The sequence below is a fragment of the Paroedura picta genome, chromosome 1 (assembly GCF_049243985.1).
Source record: "Paroedura picta isolate Pp20150507F chromosome 1, Ppicta_v3.0, whole genome shotgun sequence".
NCBI lineage: Eukaryota > Metazoa > Chordata > Lepidosauria > Squamata > Gekkonidae > Paroedura > Paroedura picta.
In genome coordinates this window covers 174,857,075-174,884,870 of record NC_135369.1, presented here as the reverse complement: position 1 = coordinate 174,884,870, position 27,796 = coordinate 174,857,075, and the positions used below count along the sequence as shown (strand labels likewise).

Sequence of the window (27,796 nt, the reverse complement as noted above, 5' to 3'; positions counted from 1 at the left end):
CTTATACACGCTCCAGGCATGAACTTAAATAGATGTCTAAATGCACTCCTCCTTCCCTACACTCCTGCTGAAGAGACGGAGAGGCTCCTGTGGCCACTTGCCTGCCAGTCTCACTGCACACCTCCTTGGTGGCTGCTTCTCCTGTGGCCAGGCCCTGCCCTGCAGCATGGGTCAAACAGGGTCTTCTCTCTGGAGAGGAGATCTGCCACCTTCACCCTTAGAGGTCCTGGAGAGACTGCCCTCTCCCAGGAGGTCTGGAGCCTAAATACCCACAAGCTCCTCCCCCTGGTGGAGCCTGATTCCTCTATTCTCATTGGGGCATGTGACCCTCCTCCTTCCCTGAGTCACCTGGGAAGCATAGGCAATTACAGCCTTTCCACCCCCTAGCAGCCATTTTAAAATGCAGGCCCAGGGCAGCCATTTCAGAGCACCCATCCACCTCCAGGACTCATTTTACCAAAACATCACAGAGGAAGAGACTGCAGATCCAGACTTGACACTGCTTGATACGGAGGATTCCAGATACCCACCAGAGATGCCTGCAGATGTTCTACAAGCTGCACCTGATACAGGAAACTGCACAGGAGGAAATGCGATCACTTCATGGGAACAAACACATGGATGCTCACAGAGCTGGCTCCGGGAAGGAGAGCAATAGACTGAATGTGAGTTATTACGCTGGAACATGATGCAGAAGATGAGATCCAAAGTTATAAAGCCAGAACTATTGCTTCAAAGTTATCAAAGAAATATGGCATGGGCTTTGGTAAGACATTTGTACCTGTTGTTAAATACACCACAGTAAGGCCATTGACCTCACAGTAGTAAGCAATCTGCTGGCAAGAATACGCAGGTTGACCCCCTAGATCAGTGGTCCCCAACCTCATTCAGTCTGGGGACCGGCGGCAGCAGCGAGGGTGATTGCCCGGCCGCACATGCGCGTCACTTTCACACATGCGTGCATGCGCGAAAGTGCCACACGTGCGCATTTTCAGCCGCGCATGTGAGAGTGGGTCCTGGGCTAAAGGGAGTGGAAAACCCTCTTCCTGGCGGTTACAGGGCTTTGTGGCCTGCAGGGAGGCTCCAAACTCCCCCCCCCCCGAGCCCCTCCCAGCAGGAGCATACCTGCAGGTCACCAAGCCCTGTCGCTGCCTCTCTCCTCGTGGGTGACAATGGAGGCTTCTAGCAGGCAAAGAGGGCGGGTGGGAGCTGGAGAGGGAGGGCCAATCAGGGTGGACCTGGATGGGCAGGGCCCTGGACAGTCTCCTCCCAGGAGGCTGTTTCCCAAATATAAGGGAGCGAAATAGTGTTAAGGGTTTGTTACCTGCACCTGCAAACTCAGTTTTCTGCTTTAAGAGAAACCTACAGATCTTCCCAATACACACATAAGCTCCTTGCCTGGGAAGCTTTTGACCTACTGGAATGGTTGCAAGATTGAGGTTCTCTCCACAGGTACCAGCAGCTAAACATCCTTTGCGATATCTGACTGATGCCGGTAAACAACCGCTTGGCGATAATTGCTTTCCATTTCCTGCATATTTCCATTTTGATTTTAAAGCTCCTTATGCAGCAATATGCTGCTTTAAAAAAAAAAAAAAAAAAAAAAACAGCTCTTCTCCCCATGCCTCCTGATGGGTATCTTGCCATTTTAGCTTCAGATAAAAGACCTTTTAAATGTTTGCCAACCCTGATTAATCTCTCCCTTTTGGATTTTGCTCTCTCCAGGACTTTTGATCCTAATTCTCGGCGTTTATTACAAAACCCAAGCAGACCGTGAGGAGCTCCAAAGGGAGTCCTGTAAGCAACAGAATGGAAAATGAGGTTCAGTGGAGGTAAGTGTACATTGATACATGCATTGGGGGCAAAGGATTCCTAACTTTCCAGAGCAAAGGGGGTTTATCACGTGCAGATGCACTTGAGTGGTTTCCCCACTGATGCTGCTGATACGATGAGAATCCCACAAAGCAGGTTTCCCCGCATTTCCCTCACACTAGTCCCACAGCAGACTTTGTAACAGTGTGCATGATTGAATAGAATATTAAGAGCATCCTGCAGGGGGCATCAGAGATTTGTATGTAGCATAGTTAGAATAGGAACTTCCTGGCATTTTATACCCTGCTTTTCATGACCCAAAGGAATCTAAAATTGGTTTACAAACTCCTTTCCCTTCCTTTCCCTATAATAGACACCCTGTTAGGGAGGTGGGGCTGAGAGAAGTCAAGGAGAACTGCTGTGCAAGAGCAGCTCTAAGAAAACTGAAACTGGTCCATAGTCACCTAGCTTGCTGGATGTGGACGAGGGGGATCAAACATGGTTCTCCAGATTGGACTCTGCCGCTCTTCACCATTATACCATTAGTTGTGTGTATATCAGGTTCTCAAACTTGCCAGCACTATGACCTGCGGTGATGATGTCATGTCACTTCTTGGGGAAACCCAAAAGCAATTTCCCCTTCACCGGAGACTTAACAGTGAGGGGTGGTATATAAGCTGAATGCATAAAATGTGTTGGGACTTTTGGACTTGACTTGGTCCTGAGTGTCTCCAGAGAAATAGAACTACAGAGTAACCGAGCATTTTGAAAGTATGCACCTTTGTGGGTGAGGTACAGATCCAGAATCACAGCATTTTGAGGTTTAAAAGAGAGAAATCTTTACTGGAAATATTATTTACAAATATATAACATATTCATCTGCTTCAGCCTCCTTGCTGAAACAGAGTACAAAAACTTTAAAAAGTAGATACAAAAGCAGCACATTGCAAGCCTCTATGGCTAGGCTGCAGGCAGACTACATGCCACACATCTGTAGATAGAGTTGAGAGTCTTAATGGTGGATGCTTGCTCCTTGCTTCAGCACAGCACATGGACCTTCTCTTCTTGAAGAAAGAGGAAGTGGGCAGGAGCCCATCTTAAAAAAAAAAGGAATCCCCAGAACATGTGCTTGAGATTTTTCCACTGCAACCTCACCAATGACCACTTGATGCTACTAGTGAGTATACAGGTACAGCTTAGCTGCTTTAACAGTGAAACAACAGCACTGCAAACAAAATTTGAGTCCAAAGGCACCTTTAAGACCAACAAAATTTTATGCCTTTGGACTTAATGTTTGGTCTCAAATTTTATTTGCTACTTCAGACCAACATGGCTACCCACCTGAAACAACCCTTCAAGGCTGACTTCACCCAATTACTTGCTGGTTGTAATTCCAACACAATGCCATGCCTGTCAGTAACTCTGCGGTAAAACTTTGTCTGACATGATTTTACCACAGCATTTCTGGTGACTGATTGATTGATTGGATTTTTATACTGTCCCTCCTCACAAGCTGGTTTGGGGCAGTTCACAATAAATTATAGTAATAAAAACACCCTTTAAAACACTATTTAAAACCAACTTCCCCCTAACTGTACAAACATCTTCCACTAGTTACCCAGTGCACAGTATAAAATGCAGGGGGCAGGCCGAGGAGGAGGGGATGGGAGACCCATCTATTTCAAGTCCTCCATGATCTCATCCATAGGCTTGGTGGAAGAGTGCCATTTTGCAGGCCCTATGGAACTTTGGCAGCTCATCAGGGCCTGGATCTCAACTGGCAACTCATTCCACCAGATTGGGACCAGGGCTGAACAGGCCCTGACTCTGGTTGAGACATCTTTAGGGCCAGGGATTAGCAACAAATTGGTGCTGGCAGAGCACAGCGCTTTCCAGGGAAAACACTGGGGGAGATGCTGGGCCAAAGGTGTTGGACCATGTAGAGCCTTAAAAGTCAATATCAAGACTTTGAACCTGATCCAGAACTCCACCGGCAACCAGTGCAGCTGCTGCAGGGCAGGTCGATTACGTGCCTGCCATGAAGTCTCTGTAAGGACCCATACAGCTGCATTCTGCACTAGCCGTAACTTCTAGAACAGGGCCAAGGTTGATCCGCATAGAGTGAGTTATAGTAATCCGGCCTGGAGGTAGCAGCTGCATGGATCACTGTGGCTAGGTCTCCCGGCGCCAGATAGAGCATTAGTAGTTTTGCCTGGTACAACTGATAAAATGCCTGTGAACTACTTTTATGACCTGCGCTTCCACTGCCAAAGTGTCAAGGGAGATCCCTGAGCTCTTGATGGTATGCAAAACTGTACGTTGCACTCCTTCAAGGCAGGGGAGGTACACCTCCTCTTCTGGCCCCTTCTTCCCCAACCACAGGACCTCTGTCTTTGAGGGGTTGAGTTTCATGCGGCTCTGCTAGAGCCACTATGCCACAGCCTCCAGGCATTTGGCCAGCCAATCTGGGGGTGTATCCGGTTGGCCATCCCTCAACAGTCAGAGTTGGGTGTCATCAGCATACTGATGGCGCAACAGCCCATACCTCCAAATCAGCTGTTCAAGAGGGCACATAAAGGTATCACCTGTGCAAGCACCAAGTCATGTCTGACCCTTGGGGTCTGACCCTCTAGCGTTTTCGTGGCAGACTCAATATGGGGTGGTTTGCCAGTGCCTTCCCCAGTCATTACCGTTTACCCCCCAGCAAGCTGGGTACTCATTTTACGGACCTCGGAAGGATGGAAGGCTGAGCCAACCTTGAGCCGGCTGCTGGGATTGAACTCCCAGCCTCATGGGCAGAGCTTCAGACTGCATGTCTGCTGCCTTACCACTCTGCGCCACAAGAGGCTCTAAGAGGGCACATAAAGATGTTAAAGAGAACACATAAAGATGTTAAATAATATCAGGGAAAGAATTGTGCCCTGTAATACCCCACAAGGGAGTAAACAGCAGTGTGATTTCTTTTCCCCAACAACCCCCTATTGTCCTCAGCCTTGGAGAAAGGAAGTCAGTCACTGTAAGGCCAACCCCCATATCCCCATGTTGGTAAGGCAGCGAGCCAAAGGTTTGCAATTGACTGTATCAAACGCTTCTGTTAAATCTAACAATGCAACCTGCACTGATCCACTTTGGTCCAGCTGCCTTCTAAGGTCATCCATGAGGGCGACCAAACAGTTTCCATCCCATGGCCATGTCAGAAGCTGAACTGGAATGGACCCACGACCGATGCTTCCTCTAGAAGTGCTTGCATTTGATCTGCCGCTGTCTACTCAACCTCCTTGCCCAGAAATGCCAAATGCAAGACTGGGGGATAGTTGACGGGATCCAGTGGATCGGGTAATGTTTTTTTCAGTAGAGGTTGAACCACTTTTTCTTTTCGTCTCTCAGGGAATGGCCCTGAACACAAAGACAGGCTTACAATCTCCTGGAGAGGCTTCCCGACCTTTTCGTTGCTTGCTTTAATGAGCCAGGGATCTAGAAGACACATGGTCAGCCTCACCGAATCTCGCACTCTACCCACATCAATCCGAGTAAGACTCCGGAAGCTATCAAAATTCACCCCCAAAGATGGCCAAAGGGGCTTCCAAGTCATTTACTGTTTCAACATTTGGGGGAAAGTTGTGGGGGAGCGCCAGGATTTCATCTGCAAAAAGAAAGAAAGAAAGAAAGAAAGAAAGAAAGAAAGAAAGAAAGAAAGAAAGAAAGAAAGAAAGAAAGAAAGAAAGAAAGAAAGAAAGAAAGAAAGAAAGAAAGAAAGAAAGAAAGAAAGAAAGAAAGAAAGAAAGAAAGAAAGCAAGCTCACCAAAGCCTCCCAGCGGACAGCCAGTTGTATACAATTTAAATGGCCCTCTTCCAGGGCTGTGAGCAATTGCATTAATTGTAATTGGCACAGTGATGCAGACAGAAATAAAGAGGATGGGATAGTGCAGAAGTTGTACATTGACAAGAGCCTGTTAGCATTCCATTTGCCCGCTGCATTTCAGGTGCTGAGGCTGCTGAACATTCCCTGGCTCCCTTCTTAATGCAGCGCTGCAGCCCGATCACCATCCTCTGCCGTCCGTCTGCCTGCCTGGAATCCCCAAAGCGCTGGGATTTAAACTTTTGCTTTCCTCAAAATGTTCTGGAATAACTCTTGCTTGAAGAGACACTGTGTAAAACCAGGATCCTTTCTGCCTTCTTTCCGGCATAAAGAAATGGAGCAGAAAAATCAAATTCGTCCTATAAATACCACCAGCAGCACTGCATGTCTAAGTGTGTGTGTGTGTGTGTGAGAAAGAGAGAGAGAGAGAGAGAGAGAGAGAGAGAGAGAAAGGCAGGCAGGCTACAGAACAGTACTGACTCGGAATGCAATGGGGAACTGAGAATAACACAACCAGAATCTTCTTTTTTTTTTAGAAGCTGTAAAAAGACGCAACGCATATTCGTTAAAGGCAGAACGGCACATTAGTCTCTCCGATGGGTTTCCGTAATATCTTTTTTGAGGCAAAGAGGGCCTCTTCAGAAACAATCTATTCATATTACACACATTTGCCAGAGCAGCAATAACAGAATCGAATTCAATTTACACTAAAATGCATATTTTTTATAAATCACTCGGATAATTAACATTTCTTTTTTTTTTTTAAATAAGTGTTAGAAGCGAGCCTTGAGAATGTTTTGGAGAAAAGTTTTATTACTCATTTCCAATTGAGCTGAATTTGTATAGGAGTCTCTTACTAATGTTGGTGTTTACTTACATGATACGCATAACTGGATTGTTTCTATGGATCATAGAATCATAGAGTTGGAAAGGGACCTCCTGGGTCATCTAGTCCAACCCCTGCACTATACAGGACACTCACCACCCTATTGCTCATCCACTGTAACCTGCCACCCCCCTTGAGCCTTCACAGAATCAGCCTCTCCGTCAGATGGCTATCCAGCCTCTGTTTAAAAATGTCCAAAGATGGAGAACCCACCACCTCCCGAGGAAGCCTGTTCCACTGAGAAACCGCTCTAACTGTTAGGAACTTCTTCCAGATGTTTAGATGGAATTTATTTTGAATTAATTTCATCCTATTGGTTCTGGTCCATCCCTCTGGGGATGTGTTGCATCCCTTGATAATAAATATACTATAAAGCAATTTGGGAAGACCAATCTTTTGCGTGCAAGCGTGTTTGAATATGACCCTTGGCTCTTTAACATTTCCGTAGCATAAGTAAATCATGCCATACAATGACATTCCTTGTGAATTATCACAAAGAAAATCCAGGTTGGCAAGGCACTGGGAAGTGCCGTTAAAGAAATTCGTTGTCAAATAATATAGTAGATAGTTATCGCAGTGGAATAATAACTTCGGGAACCTTCAAGTTCTCCTTCATAGATCACATGTCAAAAGGCAGATGCAGGCAAACAGAAACTACTTAGAGAGTTCGGCAAAGTCCCTTGTGTTGAGATAAGAATAGCGCAGCTATCTTTATCTCAGGCAACATTGTACTGGGTATTGTTTTAATGTTCAATCGTCTCTCTCTCTCTCTCTCTCGGGGGCTAGCAAACTGGGGACCCCTGCAAAGATTCTGCACACAAACATCAAGTCGAGGCAAAAAATAATTGAATTAGAGGCCTCGAGTCTAGAAACATCTTGCTATAACCGTGGTGTTCTACAACTCACAGAAACACTTTCGCTGTTAATCTCGTGAATATTAGTTAGTAATATTAGTTATTATTATTAATTATAAATATTAGTTAGTAATATTATTAGTTAGTAATATTATAAAAATGTATGGTTTCTTGTATAGTTCCAAGTTCTATGTAAACCACCCTGAGCCTTCAGGGAGGGCAGTATATAAATGTGAATGAATGAATGAATGAATGAATGAATGAATGAATGAATGAATGAACCAAAAGCACTAGGGGTGGTAACATCCAGATGGTGATCTCCAGGCAACAGAGATCAGTTCCCTTGAAGAAAATGGTTGCTTTAGGGACTCTATAGAATTGTACCCTGCTGAACTCCTTCTCCTCTCTGAAGCCCACCTTCCTCAAACTCCACTTTCCTCAAATCTCCAGGTATTTCACAACTGGGATCTGGTCGCCATAAAAGCACCACATGGTCAGCATACAACAACAACGTTAACAATCCTATTCCCTTCCCATTTAATATGTTTCTGTTGATACCACAGGGCTGAGTCCTGGAATGTGAGAAGAAAAGTCCCTCTGAGAATGTGCGGTGTCTTTCTATCACCCCCACATAACTTAAGTCTCCTTCCTCCCCACAGATATCTTTCCTCCAGCAAAAGTCTATTCTTTGTTATATTTCCTTCTCCCTCCCTTACAGCAGTGCCTTCACAAAGTTGTGTGCATAGATAGACCAGTCTTTTTCAACCTTTGACCATGAAGGAGCCCCTGAAATAATTTTTCAGACTTCAAGGAGCCCTGGAAGTGATGTCAGCTGGCCACGCCCCTGCCACACCCCCGGAAGTAACATCACTACCCACACCCTTAGCCCTCCTTCCATCTTTACTACTACAATGGCAACTCTGCCTCATGTAGGCCAGAAAGAAAAGTAGAAGCTGAGAAGACTGCCCAGACCCCTCCCCATATCATGCACTTCAGAGCTCCCGCAGACCCCCAGATACCCATAGAATCCTGGTGGGGGACCCCTGAGATTGCTCATGGGAATTGTAGTCCATGGACATCTGGAGGACCACAGGTTGACTACCCCTGAGTTAGATAGATGTAGTTGAAGTAGGGTTAACTGATGTCCTTTTTTTGGAGGACATAGAACTCAGAAACTTCTGTAAATTCCGTGTTCAACAATTAAACTCATTTCTTTAATAGAAACACCATACAACCCGTGTGGGATCAAAGCTTTGAGTCATTTATACCTTTCCACAAACTGCCCACCTGTCATGAGAATAATTTTGAGCTCAGTTATTCCCACATCACACGGAAAATATAGGAACCATCCTCTGTGTGTAAAGTAGTCTCGTCACAGCTGATTTATTGGAAGCCTTGAGGGTTTGCAAGACAAGAGACATCCTGAAGTGTTTTGTCATTGTTTTGCTCTTCATAGCAACCCTTGGTGTCCCCTGGTGGGCTCCCATCCAGATACTAACCAGAGCTGACCCTGCTTAGCTTCAAAGATCTGATGAGATCAGGCCTAGCAGGGTCCAGAGCCATCTTGGTATAGTGGTTAGGAGTGTGTTCTTCTAATCTGGTGAGCCAGGTTTGATTTTGCACTCCCCCACATGCAGCCAGCTGGGTGACCTTGGGCTTGCCACAGCACTGATAAAGCTGTTCTGACCGAGCAGTAATATTAGGGCTCCCTCAGCCTCACCTTCCTCACAGGGTGTCTGTTGTGGGGAGAGGAAAGGGAAGGCGACTGTAAGACGGTATGCAGTTGGAATGGGAATCAGCAAGCAATTTGGTGAAGTCAACCCTGAACGTTTGTTGTAGCAAAGTTGTTAGGCTTCTAAGCTGTACCTATATGCTCACTAGTAACACTGGATGATCACAGCTGGGATTGCAATGGAAGAATCCCAAGCACATGGGCTGAGAAATCTCTTTAACCAGGGCCACCATCCACTTCCTCTTTCTTCAGGAAGAAAAGGTTTTCTGCTAGTGAGGGGGGGAAGTGCTGGTGGACAGTCCACTTCTCCCGGTGCCCCAGCAGCTCTACCAAGGCCTGGCAAGGCCATGGCTGGAGCTGCTCAGGGAGGCGGGAGCTCTGGCAAGGGCTCCCACCCCCTGGCAGTGACTCCCTCCTCATCATACCACTAGCCCACAATCCCAGGCCCTCTGCTTTCCTTCCAAGCTCCTACTTACTGGGCTGGAACTCCTTCCAAATGGAAGAAATTGGAGGGGGATGTGACCAGGGGCAGGACATCCTTCCTGAATGGCCATCCGTTGGACGACCGCCAATCAGGAAAGGGGCAGGCAGGACAGCCGACCTAATTTGTGTTTAGGTGGTAAGTCCCAGCTCCTACCAGCACAACTTACCGGCTTTATTAATGGTTACAGATTTTCATGTATAATCTTTCCAGTAAAGATTATTCCTTTTAAACCCCAAAGGACTGTGTATCTGGTTCCATGCCTCATCCACAAGAGGGAACCAATAACTGGAAACACTCTGTTACTCTGCAGCTCTGTTTTTCTGGAGGGAGATCTAGTCCAAAAGTCCCAACATGTACTATATGATAGCGATCCCCAACCTGTGGGCCACGGACCACATGTGGTCCTTCGACTAATTGGAGGTGGGCACCGAAGGACGCCTTCTCTCCCCCCCCCCCCGGCCCTTTACTTCATCCCCCCCGGCCCTTTACAACACACTTCGGGTGTCATTGTCTCCCATCACTCCCAGATGGGACTATCTCGTTGCAGAGAAACAAGCTCAGGGTTGACATAGAGCAGTAGTCCCCAACCTGCGGTCCGCGGCCCGGTGTCGGGCCGCGAAGGCCTGGGCGCCGGGCCGCGATTCCCTCTCCCCGCCCCCCCCCCACAGTAAAAAACGTCCCAGGCCGCAAGCTTGCGGCCCGGGAAACTTCTTACTGCAGGAGGGGGGGGGAGAGGAAATCAGGGCTGCGCCTCGCATGCACACATGCGCGCTGCGCGACCAAAATCGCCAAATGTGCCGAACATGCGTGATTTTGGCCGCGCAGCGCGCATGCGTGATGCGGGGGCACAGCGACACATGCGCGCTGCGTGGGCGTCGCCCTGCCGGTCCCCAAAAGTGCAGCGCATGCGCGATTTCGGCCACGCAGCGTACATGTGCGCATGCGCAGTCTGGCCGCGCATGCGTGATACGTGGGCTTAGCCACGCCTGCGCGCTGCGCGGGCGTGGCCGTCGCCCTGCCGGTCCCCAGCCGAAAAAAGGTTGGGGACCACTGACATAGAGTCTATGACATTATAGCCTGCTGAGAGCCCTCCCCTTCCCAAACCCTGTGCTCCAGCTTCTCCCCCCCCCCTTCTAGAAATTTCCCAACCCAAAGTGTGATAAACTTGGGGTGGTGGTATTTCCCAATCCTTCTTGGCATAACTTTGAAAACAGAGAAAAGTAATCACAATAGATCAATCAGGGACTTCTTTGTGAAGAAGATCTGGATTTTATACTTGACTTTTCACTAAGCCCCAAAGCAGCTTACAAGCACCTTTCCCTTCCTCTCTCCACAACAGACACCCTGTGAGGTAGGTGGAACTGAGACAGCTCTAACAGTACCGCTTTGAGAGAGCAGCTCTCAGAGAACTGTGACTGGTACAAGGTCATCTAGCTGGCTACATTTGGAGGAGCAGGGTTGTCCAGGAAATGTAGACGCCATGCTAAGATGCATTCCTCCCCCCACCCACACGTCTTGAGAGGTTTAGTTTTCGTCACTGGAATGGGGAAACATCCATTGACTCTATGTCACCGCAGTACACCCAGCTTGCTTAGGAGTATATAAACTGTATAAACAAACAAACAAACAAACAAATAAATACAGTTAGTCATGAAGGTCTTCCGGGATAGGCCAGCTGTACGGATGTTCCCACTGTCCTTTTCTTCACTCCGTTCCCAAATCCGCCTCTGCATGGTAATTCTATAAGCCAATTCAAGGATCGTGGTATCAGGGCCCTAATCTGATTATGTAACTTGCTTTTACACAAATGGAAATGCCGCTGGCATCGAGAGACCTATTTTGCGACGCGACATTGTGAGTTCGTAATGAAAGTTTTTATGTACTTTTATAATCCAGCCCTCGGTTTGAATAGCCTGCGTCCCTTTTAAAAAAAACACAGAGCAATAGAGCAAGTTGCGAAATTCATTGTACCGCATCTGAAAGGAGGTGTCTTGAAGGCTATGATTTATTTTTATTTATTTTTTTGCATAATCAGATTCCAGATTTTAACCTGAGTTTAACAGAGGGTCTCCGAGGCCAAAGGATTTCCGTCCGCAGACCTGAACAACAACAATCACCCTCCAACCGTACAATATTGAGGTAAAGGGCCATCTCTTTCCATAATTCCCCACTTGGCACCAGTTGTATGCCTAAACTGGGTAGATGTTCCGTCTCTTGCAGTAGCCAGTTTCCAGGTGGGACCTGGGCATCCCCAGGATTACAGCTCATCTCCAGGCAACAGAGATCAGTTCCCCTGAAGACAATGGCTGCTTTGGAGGGTGGATCCCAGAGTATTAGACTCCACTGTGGTCTCTCCCCATCCCAAATCCTGCCCATTCCTGGCTCCGCCCCCAAAGTCTCCAGGTATTTCCCAACCCTGGACTGAAAACTCCAAGGGGAGCCCACCAGGAGAGCCTTCGTTTCCCCCATCATAGCTAACATATTGAGGAGGCTCAAGCAAAGATAGTCTACCTCAGTGGTCGCCAACCTTCTTATCACCGGGGACTGGTCAACACTTGACAATTTTACTGAGGCCCGGGGGGGGGGGTAGTCTTTTGCCGAGGGACATTGCCGTCGCCTGAGCCCCTGCTTCGCTTGCTTTCCCACCCTGACTTCCCGCCGCCCACCAGGGGGCGCTGCCAGCAGCAGTTGCACAGTGCCACACCGAGGGGGAGCCCCAGCCGTGGCGGCCGCTGGAGAGCACCAAAGAGTGGCAGGGCAGCCCCCAAGGCAGCAGCCGGGGAGGAGGATGAGGAGGAACTGCGGCCCGGTACTGACTGATCTATGGACCAGTACCAGTCCCTGGACCGGGGGCTGGGGACCACTGATCTACCTGCTCTGGCCTTTAATCATGTACAGATTGTAAGACTTTAATAGACTGAATTAATATCTTGCCTTTCTCCTCAATGGGGACCCAAAGCAGCTGACACGCATTGCTCCCCACACTTCCATTTTATCCTCACAACCACTCGGTAGGGTAGGTTAGATTTGTTGGCAGAGTTTAGATTACAGTACAAGAAAAGAAAGGTTCACAATGAACAACCAACAAAAGAAACAGGGAACCTTTCTAAGGCAATATGTTTGTAATAATCTATACAATGAGTAAATTCAATTTCTTTTACATACCAGAAGGAACAACCATAATGGATTCTAGGTACAATCCGTTTTCATTGGCTTCATCAGTGGTTGAAACCTCCAATCCTAAATTCAAAATGTGCAGATTATTATTCATATTACTCAAATTAAACAATGCAGCATAGAATTACCTCAAATACACATACCTCCAAAAACAGTTTGTAGTATCAAAGGTGGCAAAATCCTATCACCTTTCCTATAAAATTAACAACACACATATAAATCTAATAATCTATATATCAATATTTGGATTAATATCGTTGAATCACAATGAATATTGAAACCTTACCTTATATTACTATTTTAATATTTTAGTATCAATTGGTCATAGGCTCTCTAGGGCAGTGGTCCCCAACCTGCGGGCCGCGGCCCGGTGCCGGGCCGCAAAGGCCATGGCACCGGGCCGCGGCTCCCTCTCCCCGCCCCGCCCCCGCAGTAAAAAACTTCCCAGGCCGCAAGCTTGCGGCCCGGGAAGCTTCTTACTGCGGGAGGCGGGGAGAGGGAATCAGGGCCGGGCCGCGCCTGTGCGGGCCATGCCCGCTCGGCCCGATCCACGGGCGCGGCCCGTGGGCGCGGCCCGATCCGTGGGCGCGGCCCGGGCGCGGCTTGCGGGCGCGGCTCGGGTGCGGCCCGATCCGCGGGGGCGGTGTGGGCGCGGCCCACGGGCGCGGCGTGGGCGCGGCCCGCGGGGCGCGGCCCGATCCGTGAGCGCGGCCCGCGGGCGCGGCCCGATCCGCGGGCATGGCCCGCACGGGCGCGGCCCGATCCGCGGGGGCGCGGCCCGATGCCCTGCCGGTCCCCAGCCTCGGAAAGGTTGGGGACCACTGCTCTAGGGTACTGTGGGGAATGCTAGTCAATCAGCAGCCCTAGAGGACTGAATACATCTTTAGAAATGTCTTGCTGTCTGTAAGTCTTGACTTTGGAGTACCTCTTTATAATAGTAATGTATCTTTAAGAATGCTGCCGTGTGTGAGGTCTGGTAAGATTTAGCAGCCCTAAACCTTTGTCTCCCCAATCCTCCTTGAGCTTGCTTGTTAACATGGGTTGTGATGTCACTTCCACTGACATGCCACTTCTGGGGCGGGGATTATGGCAGGGAGGCGTGGCCAGCTGAGATCACTTCCGGTGCTCCTCGAAGCCTGAAAAATTATATCAGGGTCTCCTCCATGGTCAAAAGGTTGGAAACGGCTGATTTATGGTGTGGTGTTCCACCAGACTGGGGCTCCTGACTGGTGCAGGCCTTTTGTTCTTCATCTTTCTGAGATGGATGCCGCAGTGTCTGAAAATACGAAGCTTTGGAAGAGGGAAGCTCAAACATGGCAGCTGCAGATTGGCGGCAAAGTAGCCCAGAGGAGCCTTCGGCAGGACACAGGGCTGGGTGACTGAGCTGCAGATGTGGCTTAGAAAGAACTTGATCAGCAGCTGGCCTAGGAAACACTCCAGGCAGATTCAAGATGATAGTTCGGCAGCATCTTTGGACAGGAACGCCGCAATACCGTCACATAGGGCCATTGGATGTTTTGAAGATATGATGATTAGGGGGAGGGGGATGTCTTGGAGGCTCAAAGCTGAGCAGGGGATCCCTTCTGGCTGATCTCTGTTCTTGTGACCCCCCCCCTCTCCCAAACTTGGTGGAGTTCAGCTATTATACTGCATCGGAGGAGATTGTAATTACATTACCCCATCCCTGCTCAGAGCAAAAAGAAAAAGGTCATCTCTCCCCACCTCCCTCTGAACTTTAAAATGGGTTACTGGCAGACATTGCTTTGCCATTTACAGAGCAAGATGTCATGCCGACACCAGCACCGTTTGACGCTATTTTGGGACTTCCATTTGGCCCGGGAAGGAAGCAAAAACACGGCGATTTTTTTAATCTCGCGAATTGGTGGGAAGGGCGGCCGAATTTCTCTTACCTTGTAAGCGATGCAATTAATTCCAGCAATCACGTCCCTAACATGACCGATTCTATTCTGGATAATGAGATTTAAGAGAAATCTTGGGGGTTTTCAGAAAAAAAGAACAAATATTGGAGATTGGAACCATCAAAATGGTAGCTGGAATTTCTTACAAATTAAGTTGCGTGCAAGAGGGGGAAAAGATCATTCGGGGAACGCTCAAGGGAGCTTTTTCAAAAGAAGGCACCCGTACCTATAATATTTGCATAGAAGGGAGATTTTTTTACCAGTTGATGGTTCCCTATCATATTTTGCCCATGCTTAGAAAAATGTAAATGGGAAAGTGCTTATTTATGAAAGCTCTATCTCAATTTTTAGGCTGTCAATAGCAGCTTAAGGTGGATTATACTAAACAGTATTCCCCGGAGCTATAACAATTAAAAAGCCAACTGCTTTATTTGGCCTCCTCCTGGGGCATTTTAAGTTCTCAGTCTGCACCTGTAAAAAAAAGCAAGATGCTCCATGCACATCACCCTGGCCAGGGCCTGTGGTTACCATTCCGCAGGTGGAATTCTCCTGGGATCTATCTGAAAACTCCCTTAAGAACCATCTTGAAGAATTCCTTGAAGAACCATATACTGACCAAGCCCCTTACCTCAAAAGGATTTTAACTACATGGAGAGACAGCTTTTAACTTGTGGCATTAGTTTTAAAACCTAAATTAGAGGTATTTAAATTAGCGTCATGCTTATAATTTATTGCAGGCTTTCTCAACCAAGGTTTCATGAAACCTTGGGGTTTCTTGGTAGCCCTGGAACGGTGTCCCGAATGGGTGGGAGTTTTTAAAATACATTTTTAAAAAATGTGTTAAACATTTATTGGGTGATATGACCATGTATTGTCATGTTGACCCACCCACCCTTCCCAAAATGGCCAATGATGGGCCTGGAGGGGGTAGAAAGGGGAGAGGCCCTGGGTGGGCGTGTCCACAGCAATGCTTCCCAACCATATTCTGCACAATTCCGCCACCTCTGGAGTTTATCATAGCCTGAAGAATGTTTCAAGGGTATCTCAATGGTAAAAAAGTTGAGAAAGACTGTCATAAATGCCAGTGATTGGTCTTCTAGTCCTGGCATGCTACTGTGACATGTAAACGAACAACAAATGTCGACAACTTGGTCAATCTTCTTAACTGCTCTCAATTAGGTAAACTGTGGGGATTACTTTGAGAGTGTTTGGACAATAGCCCCAGTCCGAGAGTGATGAAAACACTTCCTTTTGGACTGTGTGTGTTTATTATATATTTTTAAAAATTATGTTAAAAAAAATTCTTTTAATAGGGTTCAACAGTTCATACAAGTCAATGCAATTCCATGGGTTACAAAAAAATAAAAGTTCCTATCTCAAAGTGCTAACAATAAAAGATTTAAATATTCACTACAAATCCTTTACAATTGGTCATTGTAACTTCATCATCAGAAAAGGAGAACAGGGCTTACAAAATGAATATTTTAAATATACCCTCTTGGACATCACCCTGCCAACAAAAGTGTGTCTAGTCAAGGCTATGGTCTTCCCAGTTGCAATGTATGGCTGTGAAACTTGGACCATAAGGAAGGCCGAGCGTCAAAGAATTGAGGCTTTTAAACTCTGGTGCTGGAGAAGACTCTTGCGAGTCCCTTGGACTGCAAGGCGAACAAACCGGTTCAGTCCTAGAGGAGATCAGCCCTGACTGCTCTTTAGAAGGCCAGATCCTGAAGATGAAACTCAAATACTTTGGCCACCTCATGTGAAGGAAGGACTCCCTGGAGAAGAGCCTAATGCTGGGAGCGATTGAGGGCAAAAGAAGAAGGGGACGACAGAGAATGAGGTGGCTGGATAGAGTCACTGAAGCAGTAGGTGCAAGCTTAAATGGACTCTGGGGAATGGTAGAGGACAGGAAGGCCTGGAGGATCATTGTCCATGGGGTCGCGATGGGTCGGACAGGACTTTGCAACTAACAACAACCCTCTTGGAAGTCGACTCCCCCCCCCCACACACACACCAAAAGGTCCCTTTTAATCAATTGAACAAAAAACCCTACAAGGAATAAAGGGGCTTACCAAAAGCCTAACGAAAACCCTCCTCCTGCAGATCTTTCAGCAAATAAAGTGCAGATCTTCAATTATTGTGCTCCTCAGGGCTAGCCAGGGGTGATTCCAGATCTAAGGGGTAGAGGGGACAAACTAGGGAAAACAGCCTGCTTCAATGAATCCGAAACGTAATTTTACCAAAAGAGAAAACAGAATCAAAATTGCGGTTGGTTTTGAGCTTGTCGCCGGGCGCTTATGTGATGCTGTTTTAGGCCTTGCGGTTTTTCACGCCTTGCCGGCCACCTTGCGTCTGAGGAGACGAGGCAGAGTCGGAAAATGTGAAGTAAAACAAACAAATTATCCAGTGTGCAGGCTTCAGTTCTAATGTAATCAGCCCGGAGGGTAATTTGGAAGGGCTCCGTTGAACGCCGGTGTATTGCTCAGGCTTTCCTTTCGAAAATATCGATTTTCTTCCCTTGGTGGATTGTAACGATCCAGAAATAGCACAGCTCACAGTGAGCTTTAACAGTCCAAGTCAGGCCAACTCCAGGCTGGGAAACTCTGGCAGATTTGGGGGCAAAACTTGGGGAGGTCAGGATTTGGGGAAGGGAGGGGCCTCAGCAGACACCACAGCATCCCCCCTGCACGGCAGCCATTTTGTCCAGGGAAACCGATCTCCGGAAATCAGCTATCATCCTGGGTTGGCCTCCAGGCCCCAGCTGGAGGTTGGCATCCCTACTGACAATGTGATGTTTGGGGGGGGCATCCGTCACATATAGAATCATAGAGTTGGAAGGGACCTCCTGGGTCATCTAGTCCACGGGTAGTCAACCTGTGGTCCTCCAGATGTCCATGGACTACAATTCCCATGAGCCCCTGCCAGCATTTGCTGGCAGGGGCTCATGGAAATTGTAGTCCACGAACGTCTGGAGGACCACAGGTTGACTACCCCTGATCTAGTCCAACCCCCTGCACTATACAGGACACTCACCACCCTATCGTTCATCCACTGTAACCTGCCACCCCCTTGAGCCTTCACAGAGTCAGCCTCTCCGTCAGATGGCTATCCAGCCTCTGTTTAAAAATTCCCAAAGATGGAGAACCCACCACCTCCCGAGGAAGGCTGTCATGGTGACCCCACCCTTTCCCCAAGGACCTCAGGATCGTCTACACAGTTCTTACCTCCTCTGTTTTCCCCTCATAACAGCTTTCTGAGGTAAGTTAGGCCAAGAGACACTGGCCCAGGTTCTCCCAGTGAGCAACATAGCAGAACCCCAGCTTGACATTCTCCATCCGATGGCTCTTCCACCTTGGGTGACTAGAAGCAAGCAGAAACTCATGTGTACTTATAGTTATTTTAAGTTTTCCTGACCAACAACCAGGGGGCCAGCATGGTGCACCGGTTAAGATCAGGGGCCTCTAATCCGGAGAAGTGGGTTTGATTCCCTACTCTTCCGCATGTACCCAGCTGGGTGACCTTGAGCTAGTCACAATTCTATTAGAGCTCTTTTTCACAGATCAGTTCTGTCAGAGCTCTCTCAGCCCCCCTATCTCTCAGGGTGTCTGTTGTACGGGGAGGAAGGGAAGGCGATTGGAAGCCATTTTGAAACTCCTTCAGGTAGAGAAAAGCAGCGAATAAGAACCAACTCTCTTTCTAAGTGTTAAGCGAGCATTTCAAAACCAGATGCCCATCTCGTAACTTACCCCTAGCTTCGAATTGCCTTTAAAAAGTTAGATTTGTTAAATAAAAATATCATTCTAATTTTTTTATATTAAATGGAAACAGGGGACGCTTTTGTCAGCCCAGCATAAAGAAAGACTGCATCGGCCATTCGGGGGATCCAAAAATACATGAGCTGCCATGATATCAGAGAAGCCAGCTGGTTCCCGCAGGCCCCTAGCAATTACGCAGGCCAAGGTACGATGCACTAGAATGGCTTATGTTGATCGGCATGACTCATCCGGGCGCCCTGGAGTTTTGTCAAAGATCCAGCCAGACGCAAAGCATGACAAGAGGTGAGCTACAAGCCGTTTCAAGGAAGAAGCAATTTTTTTCTGAGGGGGTGGAGGTGCTACTGGGGGTGTCCTCTTGCATCCATTGACAGGATCGAGCATCCATTCCAGGGCTGGACAACACTCCGTATTCGGAACTGTGGCTTTGCTTCACTTTCTACGCACTTACTGGGAAGAGGACGAAGCTGTAAACTGGTTTTAGTCCCCACATGGGAGAAGCGCAGAATATAAATGTCTAAAAAGGTATGAACTAATGATTGTCTCTGTTTGATTTTTATTCGTGAGTAGGGATGGGCACAAACTAGCACACACATGAAAGTTTGTGATGAAGCTTGATGGGTCCGTGGTTCATGCTGAGGCCCAGCGTGGTGTTGTGGTTAAGAGCGGTGGGTTCTAATCTAGAGAATTGGGTTTGATTCCTCGCTCCTCCACATGCAGCCAGCTAGGTGACCTTGGTTCAGTCGCAATTCTCTTAGGGCTATTTTTGCAGATCGATTCTCTCTTGGCCCCACCTCCCTCACAGGGTGTCTGTTGCAGGGAGAGGAAGGGAAGGCGATTGGAAGCTGCTTTGAGACTCCTTCGGGTAGTGAAAAGCAGGATGTCAAAAGAAAAAAAAACAGCTCTACTTCTTCTGATATTCACTGCAGGGCAACCGAGATGAACTTTCAAGCGGAGTATGGTGGTTCATGAAGATATACATTTCCAGGCAGATGGCTTCTGCTCAACCAAAATGTTTACCAAACTTCAAAGCAAGGGTCAGGGAGATAAAATTCTCCAGCCTTGGAAACACCATTAGGAGCCATTCAGAGCACCCATTCTACTCTATGGGATCAGAATGCCGGAGCCCCATTCAGCTCTGCACCTTCTGCTCTGTTGGGTGCTCACCGTTAGACAGAACACATTCATTCTTGTTTGTGAGCGCCTCTCCCCCAGTGGGGTTTGAGTGTCAAATGGACTCATGGCTCTGAACCACCCCATATCTCTGTTCAGGCCGAGCAGGGCTTACTGGATGTCTCCGCTGAGGACCTCCCACTCCTCCAGGTTGTGAACACTTCTGTGTGCCATGAGGTTGAAAGTGGATGTAAAGGCTGCTTGTCACGGGGGAAGAAGGATCAAAGGAAAGGCAGGCCGGGGACACCCCTCCCCCTGTCCCAGAGGAGGAGGACAATGAGAAACCTCCTGCCTTGCCCCTCTGCTTACTCGCCCCCCGCATGGCAGGCTCATTTGGCCACTGGGGTCTGCTCCAGCGTGTGGCCGCTGCCCCTGCTTGCTCTCTGTTGCAGCATGCAGCCACTGGCTGGTGCTCTGCCACCGCCGCCCCTGCTCATGTTCTGCTGCCACCGGCCAGTGTGCTGCCCCTGCTCTCCCCACCACAGCCCTGGCCTCCGAAGCCCCACCTCGGAGATCTCTGAGGCGACCGAGGCAGCATCTCCCGTAGCTGCCTCAGGCCGAGGCGGCTTCCTACGAAGTTGAGGTGGCCCGGATCAGAAGGTGAGCACACAAGCCTAGTTAGCGCTGCCTAGACAACTTCCTATGAGCCTCTTGTGGCGCAGAGTGGTAATGCAGCTGCCTGAAAGCTTTGCCCATGAGGTTGGGAGTTCGATCCCAGCAGCCGGCTCAAGGTTGACTCAGCCTTCCATCCTTCCGAGGTCGGTAAAATGAGTACCCAGCTTGCTGGGGGGTAAACGGTAATGACTGGGGAAGGCACTGGCAAACCATCTGCCATCAAAACACTGGAGGGCGTCACCCCAAGGGTCAGACATGACCCGGTGCATTCACAGGGGATACTTTTACCTTTACCTTTAGAAAACAGCAGCTGTCTTTGGAGGAGGACTTGGACAGCAGTAATTCAGAGGGTGAGTGGAGAGGGGAGATACATTTATCCAGAGTTGCCAGCTCTGGGCTGGGGAAAACCTGGAGACTCGGGGGGTGGAGCCTGCAAGAGGGTGGAGTCTGTAGGAGTCCAGGTAGGGGGAAGACTTCAATGGGATGGGATGCCGTAGAGTCCATCTCCCAAAGCAACCATTTTCTCCAGGAGAACTGAGCTCTGTTGCCAGGAGATGGACTGTAATTCTGGGGGATCTCCAGGTCCCCACTGGAGGCTGGCATCCCTAGCAAGGCTGGAGGCTGGCATCCTCCCCTTCCACATCCCGACTTGCTGTTCCCTCTCAGGGTGCACCTGGGGTCTCTGCCTAGCTCCTTAGGGTTACTTTGAGCCAGCCTTTGGAGACTTGAGGCTAGCCCAGTCAGCTCAGCCTGTATTTGCCTTCCTTTGCTGTGTAGAAGAATACACCCTGGTTGATGGGTGTGCTTTGGACCTGGGTGTTTCAATCAGTGGGGAGGGGGAGGAGACCGTGAGAATTTTGGGCATGCTCGGGGAGGTACTGAAAGGAATGTCAGATTGCCCCTTGGAAGCAATGGGAGAAGCCAGATGGCCCACTGAAGATAGTGGAAGCCAGGAATGCCAGTTGACTTGCATGGGGGCCCACTGAAATGCATTACAGCATAAAACAGTTGCAAGGAAAATGCCAAGTGGATTTTCAGTTCATGTATCTGGGCCCAGATAAACTGGAATAACAGGCCAGAGTGGAATGACATCTCCTAGGAACAGCATCAGTGATCTGTGCCTGGAATGGCAGCCTCCCCAATTGGAATGACAACCCCTGAGAGTATTCATGGAGGGGACTGGCAGCCTACAGAAGAAGAAGAAGAGTTGGTTCTTATATGCCGCTTTTCCCTACCCGAAGGAGGCTCAAAGCGGCTTACAGTCACCTTCCTATTCCTCTCCCATTCCAGTGGAATGATGGCCCCCTTGGAGCAGCAGAAGTCATCTGGAGCTGGAATGTCGGGTTGCCGTGTCCTCCTAGCTGTCGGCAGGGGAAGAGAGGGTAGGGTTGCCAGATCCAATTTGAGAAAGTCCTGGAAATTTGGAAGTGGACCAAGGGGAGGATAGTGACCCCCACTGAGGTATAAAGCCAGGCCACCCTCCAGAGCATCCATTTTCTCCAGGGGAACTCTGTAGTCTGAAGATATACTGTCCTTCCTGGAGATCCCAAGATCCTACCTGGCATCCGTCCTGGAATGACAACCCCTTGGAAGTTGTAGAAGAGTTCCAGGACTGGAATGACAGTGCCCAGAGAGGAATGACATCCCTGGGGAGTCATAGAAGCATACTGGTACTGGAATGACAACATTTTGAAATGCAGTCATGGCCCCTGGGAGTAGCAGGACTCTCCTGGGACCAGAATGAAAACACCCAAAGTGGAATTACAAAAAAGCACGTTTGTGTGTTTGTGTGTGTGTGGTCTACAGCAGGGGTAGTCAACCTGTGGTCCTCCAGATGTCCATGGACTACAATTCCCATGAGCCCCTGCCAGCAAATGCTGGCAGGGGCTCATGGGAATTGTAGTCCATGGACATCTGGAGGACCACAGATTGACTACCCCTGGTCTACAGTGATAAGGGAGACTGGCGGAGATGGCTTTCCCTTTTCTGTTGGAGGAACCCCATGGCTGGATGCAGGTCTTCTACTCTGATCTGTACGCGGGGAATGGCAAACTACTGACAGCTGTTGTCTTTGTGCTTTCCTTGGGCATTTGTTGGTGCCATTTGGCGGGGCGCTGCAAGCTTCTTCCAGCAGAGTTCCTTTCATTTTATTGTACAAAGAAAAATATTTTCTGTGGGAAAGTCAAGATGCTTGCTGGAAACTTTCTCAGAAAATTCTGCTCGGGTTTGTTCTCCTAATTCGTGGATTTGGAGGGCAAGCAGGGCTTGACTAGACTCCTGAGGCGTTCAGGCATCATTTGTCACTGGCATGAAGCCAGGATATGGCCGTCTCCTGGTCCTTGCTTTGCTTTTGTACACAGCTTGAATCCTTCCTTCTTGCCCAGTCAATCCTGATCTGAAGCTTTTGGAAGAGGAAAAATGAGGAAGCGAAACACTTTGTTGACTAGGTATGATCACCTGCATTTGGGTCACTTGTAGGGATGCCAGTCCTAAGTAGGACCCAGGGATCCCCCAGAATTACGGAACATCTCCATATTAAAGAAAACAGTTCCCCTGAAGAAAACAGCTGTTTGGAAGGGTGGACTCCACAGCATAATACAACACTGATGTCTCTCCCTGCCCCAAATCCTGCCCACTCTCAGCCCAAAGTCTCCAGGTATTTCCCAGCCAGAGTTGCCGGGATGCTGCTGAAAAGGTAAAGGTAAAGGTATCCCCTGTGCAAGCACCGAATCATGTCTGACCCTTGGGGTGACGCCCTCCAGCGTTTTCATGGCAGACTCAATACGGGGTGGTTTGCCAGTGCCTTCCCCAGTCATGACCGTTTACCCCCCAGCAAGCTGGGTACTCATTTTACCGACCTCAGAAGGATGGAAGGCTGAGTCAACCTTGAGCCGGCTGCTGGGATTGAACTCCCAGCCTCATGGGCAAAGCTTTCAGACAGCTGCCATACCACTCTGCGCCACAAGAGGCTCTTATGCTGCTAGGGCCAGGGAAACCTCCATTTTGGCATGGCTTCCCCTGGAGCTTTCAGGAACTGAGGGAAAATCCTCCCCTCAAAAACACAGCCATTTGTTCAATGATCTTGCCCACTGCCTGCGCTCCCCCTCCCCTGCATCCAGCGTGCCAATGTCAACAGGAAGTGATGTCAGTACTCCTGGGATGTGGGTGAGGGACACTCTGCTTTCTGGGCAAACCTCTATGGAAAATCAGTTTCATTACCATAGAGTTTCCACAAAAGCCAGAGTGTGGCTCCACATGTCTCTGATGTGCCAAGATCACTTTTGTGTGATGTCAACATGTCAGATGTTCTTCTGGGGTTCAAGTGCAGGTCCCTTGGGGGGGGGTAATACCAATGTGTCAAGGAGCTCCCAGGGAGGGCCTCTCTCTCCCCACTGGAACTGAGAATTTACATTTGAAATGTTCATGGTGGAATTCACACCAAGCATCTCTCCCTCAGTTCTACCTCCACATAATCTTCCACAGGAGAAATCCTAGGGCGATTTTCTCTTCTGTGTTGGGACTCAGAGAAGCTCATATTTTTTAAAAATGTTAGTCTTTTGGGTACCACCGAACTTTTGATTTCGTTTGCTAAAAATGAACCCTGCCTCTTCTAAAAACCTAAAATCTGATCAAGATGTCCAAGCGATTTGCATTCTAGCTGACGAATGAATCCGGCAGATGTAAGTAAAATTGTAGTTTTCCCCCCCAAATAAAGGAATAAAAGGTCCTCTGGGATAAAAATAGAGGCCATTGTTCACAGTGGAAAGGTACAGCTGCTTATGCCAGAGTGAAAAATAGAGCAGCTCCTGATGAGGCTGTTTTTTTTTTTTTTTTTAAAGAAAAGATAATGCAAGATCCTTACTTTTATCCTATTCTTTCAAGTGGAAGATATGCCCTCAAATACATCACATCTTAGCTTTATCATCGGCATGGAGATAGATTTTTAACGGTTGCCCTTGCTCATTTTCAACTCATCACAGAATTCATTGGTGTAAGGTATCTCCCACTACCTCCTTCAGCTCTTATTAGGAGATGCACTCGTAATTATTTTTATCGCCCACGCCGGACATTGTCCTCCTTAGAGCACTCAAAGTGCTTCAGCTGCCCCATGCTGCCTTCACAGTCACCCACAGCCTTTTCCCTGTGAGAACAGAGCACTTCACCCCACCTCAGCTCAGGCATACCAGTTGGCACTGAATGCTGATCACTGTAGTCTGAATATATGCACACAAAGCTGCTCAGTAGGCCACCAAGGGCCGTTCCTGGCAAGAGCATGGCCAGATTTTCCTATAGGCTAACTAGGCTTCAGCCTAGGGCCTCAAGATCAAGAGGGGCCTATATTCCACGGAGTGGTAGGGCAGCCGTCTGAAAGCTCTGCCCATGAGGCTGGGAGTTCAATCCCAGCAGCCGGCTCAAGGTTGACTCAACCGTCCATCCTTCCGAGGTCGGTAAAATGAGTACCCAGCTTGCTGGGGGGTAAACGGTCATGACTGGGGAAGGCACTGGCAAACCACCCTGTATTGAGTCTGCCATGAAAACGCTGGAGGGCGTCACCCCAAGGGTCAGACATGACTTGGTGCTTGCACAGGGGATACCTTTACCTTTACCAATTGCAACAGGTTTCATTTAACATATTGATATATATCACAGTCATGATGTATTTTATTACCTCTCGTGTAATTTACAAACTTAAAAATGGGAGGTGAAAGGGCCACATGAGTGGAATAGCCTAGGGCCTCTTTCCATGTAAATCGGTCCCTGCACAAGAGGCTGAAGTTGGGGTCCCAGTTCCTTTCCGGAGTTCTCCCAAAGCATGGCCCCAAGACAGCTTCTTTTGCAGCAATCCTCACATTCCCGGACCTCCCCTCCTCTACTTCCCCCCACAGTCTCCACAACCAGGAAAAAGGTCCCAACATCATCAGGGAAGATGGACACAACACGAACTTATATACGGTTTGGGTAGCTTGCTGGAGAACCCGATGGGTTCTTATCGCCGGCTACTCGTTGAGCCGTGAGTCCTTCAAGCAATCAAGACTCTGTGACTGGGTCATTTAGAAGAAGAAGAAGAGTTGGTTCTTATATGCCACTTTTCCCTACCCGAAGGAGGCTCAAAGCAGCTTATATTCGCCTTCCCTTTCCTCTCCCCACAACAGACACCCTCTGGGGTGGGTGAGGCTGAGAGAGCCCTGATATCACTGCCCGGTCAGAACAGCTTTATCAGTGCTGTGGGGAGCCCAAGGTCACCCAGCTGGCTGCATGTGGGGGAGCGCAGAATTGAACCCGGCATGCCAGATTAGAAGTCCACACTCCTAGCCACTACACCAAACTGTCCCTCATTTGGATATTGTTCAAGATTAGCTCTGATAAGTCCACGCACGTAACACTAACCAACCCTGAATGATGTAATGCCTCTCGGCTCCCAGGATTCTGGAGGAATTACTTATTAAAATAACCTAGGGAAGAAGAAGAAGAGTAGGTTTTTATATCCTGCTTTTCACCACCCAAAGGAGTCTCAAAGCGGTTTACAATCTACTTCCCTTCCTCTCCCCACAACCGGCACCCTGTGAAGTAGGTGGGGCTGAGAGAGCTCTGGGAGAACTGTGACTGGCCCGAGGTCACTCAGCAGCACTCCTAGCGGCTTAGAATCGCTTATCCTTCCTCTCCCCACAACAGATACTCCATGAGGTCGGTGGGGCTGACAGTGCTCTGAGAGAACTGTGAGTGGCCCAAGGTCACCCAGCTGGCTACATGTGGGGGAGTAAAGAATCAAAACAGCAGTTTCTAATATCTGGATCAGAAGCCGTTGCTCTTAACCGCTACATCACGCTGTCTCTGTAAAGCAGGGGTAGTCAAACTGCGGCCCTCCAGATGCCCATGGACTACAGTTCCCATGAGCCCCTGCCAGCAAATGCTGGCAGGGGCTCATGGGAACTGTAGTCCACGGGCATCTGGAGAGCCGCAGTTTGTCTACCCCTGCTGTAAAGGGATCCTTTGCAGGGGAGAATCAGTGCAGAGGGGAAAGGCACATGTCTCTGAGGTTCCTCTCCTCCTTCCTGGCAAGTGCCTTCCCCTCCCAGGCTCTGCATTAAACATTTCAAGGACAGGATGTGGATAGGAACCCTAGGGTCTTCCTCATAACATGGGGTCCTTTTCTAATTTTGGACTCCTAAGGAATCCAACCGGGGAATCCTAAACAGAATTACGCACGCTTCTAATTCCACCGAAGCCAGTGGCCTTGGAAGGGGCATAACTCCACTTAGGACTGCATTGCAAAGCAATTAGTGGAATTCATGCTCCCAGTCTGGGGGTTTTTTGATGTCGTGCCTGACCTTTCCAGAGATCTCTCTTAGACATTTGCAAGTCATCTTCCTTTGAGCTATGGAGCCTCCACTGGGAACTGAAATGTCTGACATTAGCATCTCCCCTGCCTCGGTTCCTTTTTACTACAGAGCCCTGTGGTACTTTTTTCTAAGAATGCCTTTGCAGAAATACAGGGCCAGTAAGACTGTGGCGAAACAGGTTTGCTCTCACCTGGAGGCCCCTTTCTACCCTCCAGTGTCTTCCCCACACCTGGAAAGGCTTCTCTTCCTTTCTCATTGAATCATAGAGTTGGAAGGGACCTCCAGGCCATCTAGTCCAACCCCCTGCAAAATGCAGGACACTCACAATTACCTGCCCACTCACTGTGACCCCAATTCCATGTCCAGATGCTGCCCCCCCCCCCGAAAAAACACTCTCAGAATTCCTAGCCAGTTTGGCCTGGAGGAAAATTGTCTCCCAAGCCCAAAGTGGTGATCGGCATTTCCCTGGGCATGCAAGAAAGAGCCACAAGATCCAAGCATGGACACATTCTCTTCTGCCCACCCACTTGCAATCTGCCTAAATTCACAGAATCAGGATTTCTGTGAGGTGGCTATCTAGCCTCTGCTTAAAAACTTCCAAGGAAGGAGAACTACTACCTCCCGAGGAAGCCTGTTCCACTGAGGAACCACTCTAACTGTCAGGAACTTCTTCCGGATGTTTAGCTGAAATTTCTTTTGAAATAATTTCATCCCATTGGTCCTGGTCCTATCCTCTAGGGCAGGGGTAGTCAAACTGCGGCCCTCCAGATGTCCATGGACTACAATTCTCAGGAGCCCTTGCCAGCATTCGCTGGCGAATGCTGGCAAGGGCTCCTGGGAATTGTAGTCCATGGTCATCTGGAGGGCCGCAGTTTGACTACCCCTGCTGTAAGGCAACAGAAAACTATGTGACAGTCCTTCAAATACTTGATGGCTATTATATCACCTCTGAGCCATCATCTCTCTAGGATAAAGAGACCAAGCTCGCTCAGCCTTTCGTCATACGTCTTGGTCTCCAAACCCCTCACCATATTTGTTGCCCTCCTCTAGACGTACTCCAGTTTGCCCAGGCTTCCCTCTGCACTTGGTTCTGAATAGCCTCTTGCCATCTGCCAGTTTTCCCCCTCCAGGAGCTCCCTTTTATAAAAGTGCATTCAAGACAGTAGAG

General features: G+C 48.8%; 1 long non-coding RNA gene across 2 annotated transcripts; it reads left to right on the top strand.

The window, feature by feature from the left end:
• Positions 1 to 1,327: 1,327 nt before the first annotated feature.
• Positions 1,328 to 11,767, top strand: LOC143820939 (uncharacterized). Of its 2 annotated transcripts, none has more exons than XR_013225615.1 (3): positions 1,328 to 1,452; positions 1,726 to 1,832; positions 11,663 to 11,767. It is a non-coding gene; the product is annotated as an uncharacterized LOC143820939 (long non-coding RNA). The 2 variants fall into 2 exon arrangements; XR_013225612.1 differs by lacking the exon at positions 11,663 to 11,767 and adding an exon at positions 5,200 to 5,455.
• Positions 11,768 to 27,796: the final 16,029 nt, after the last annotated feature.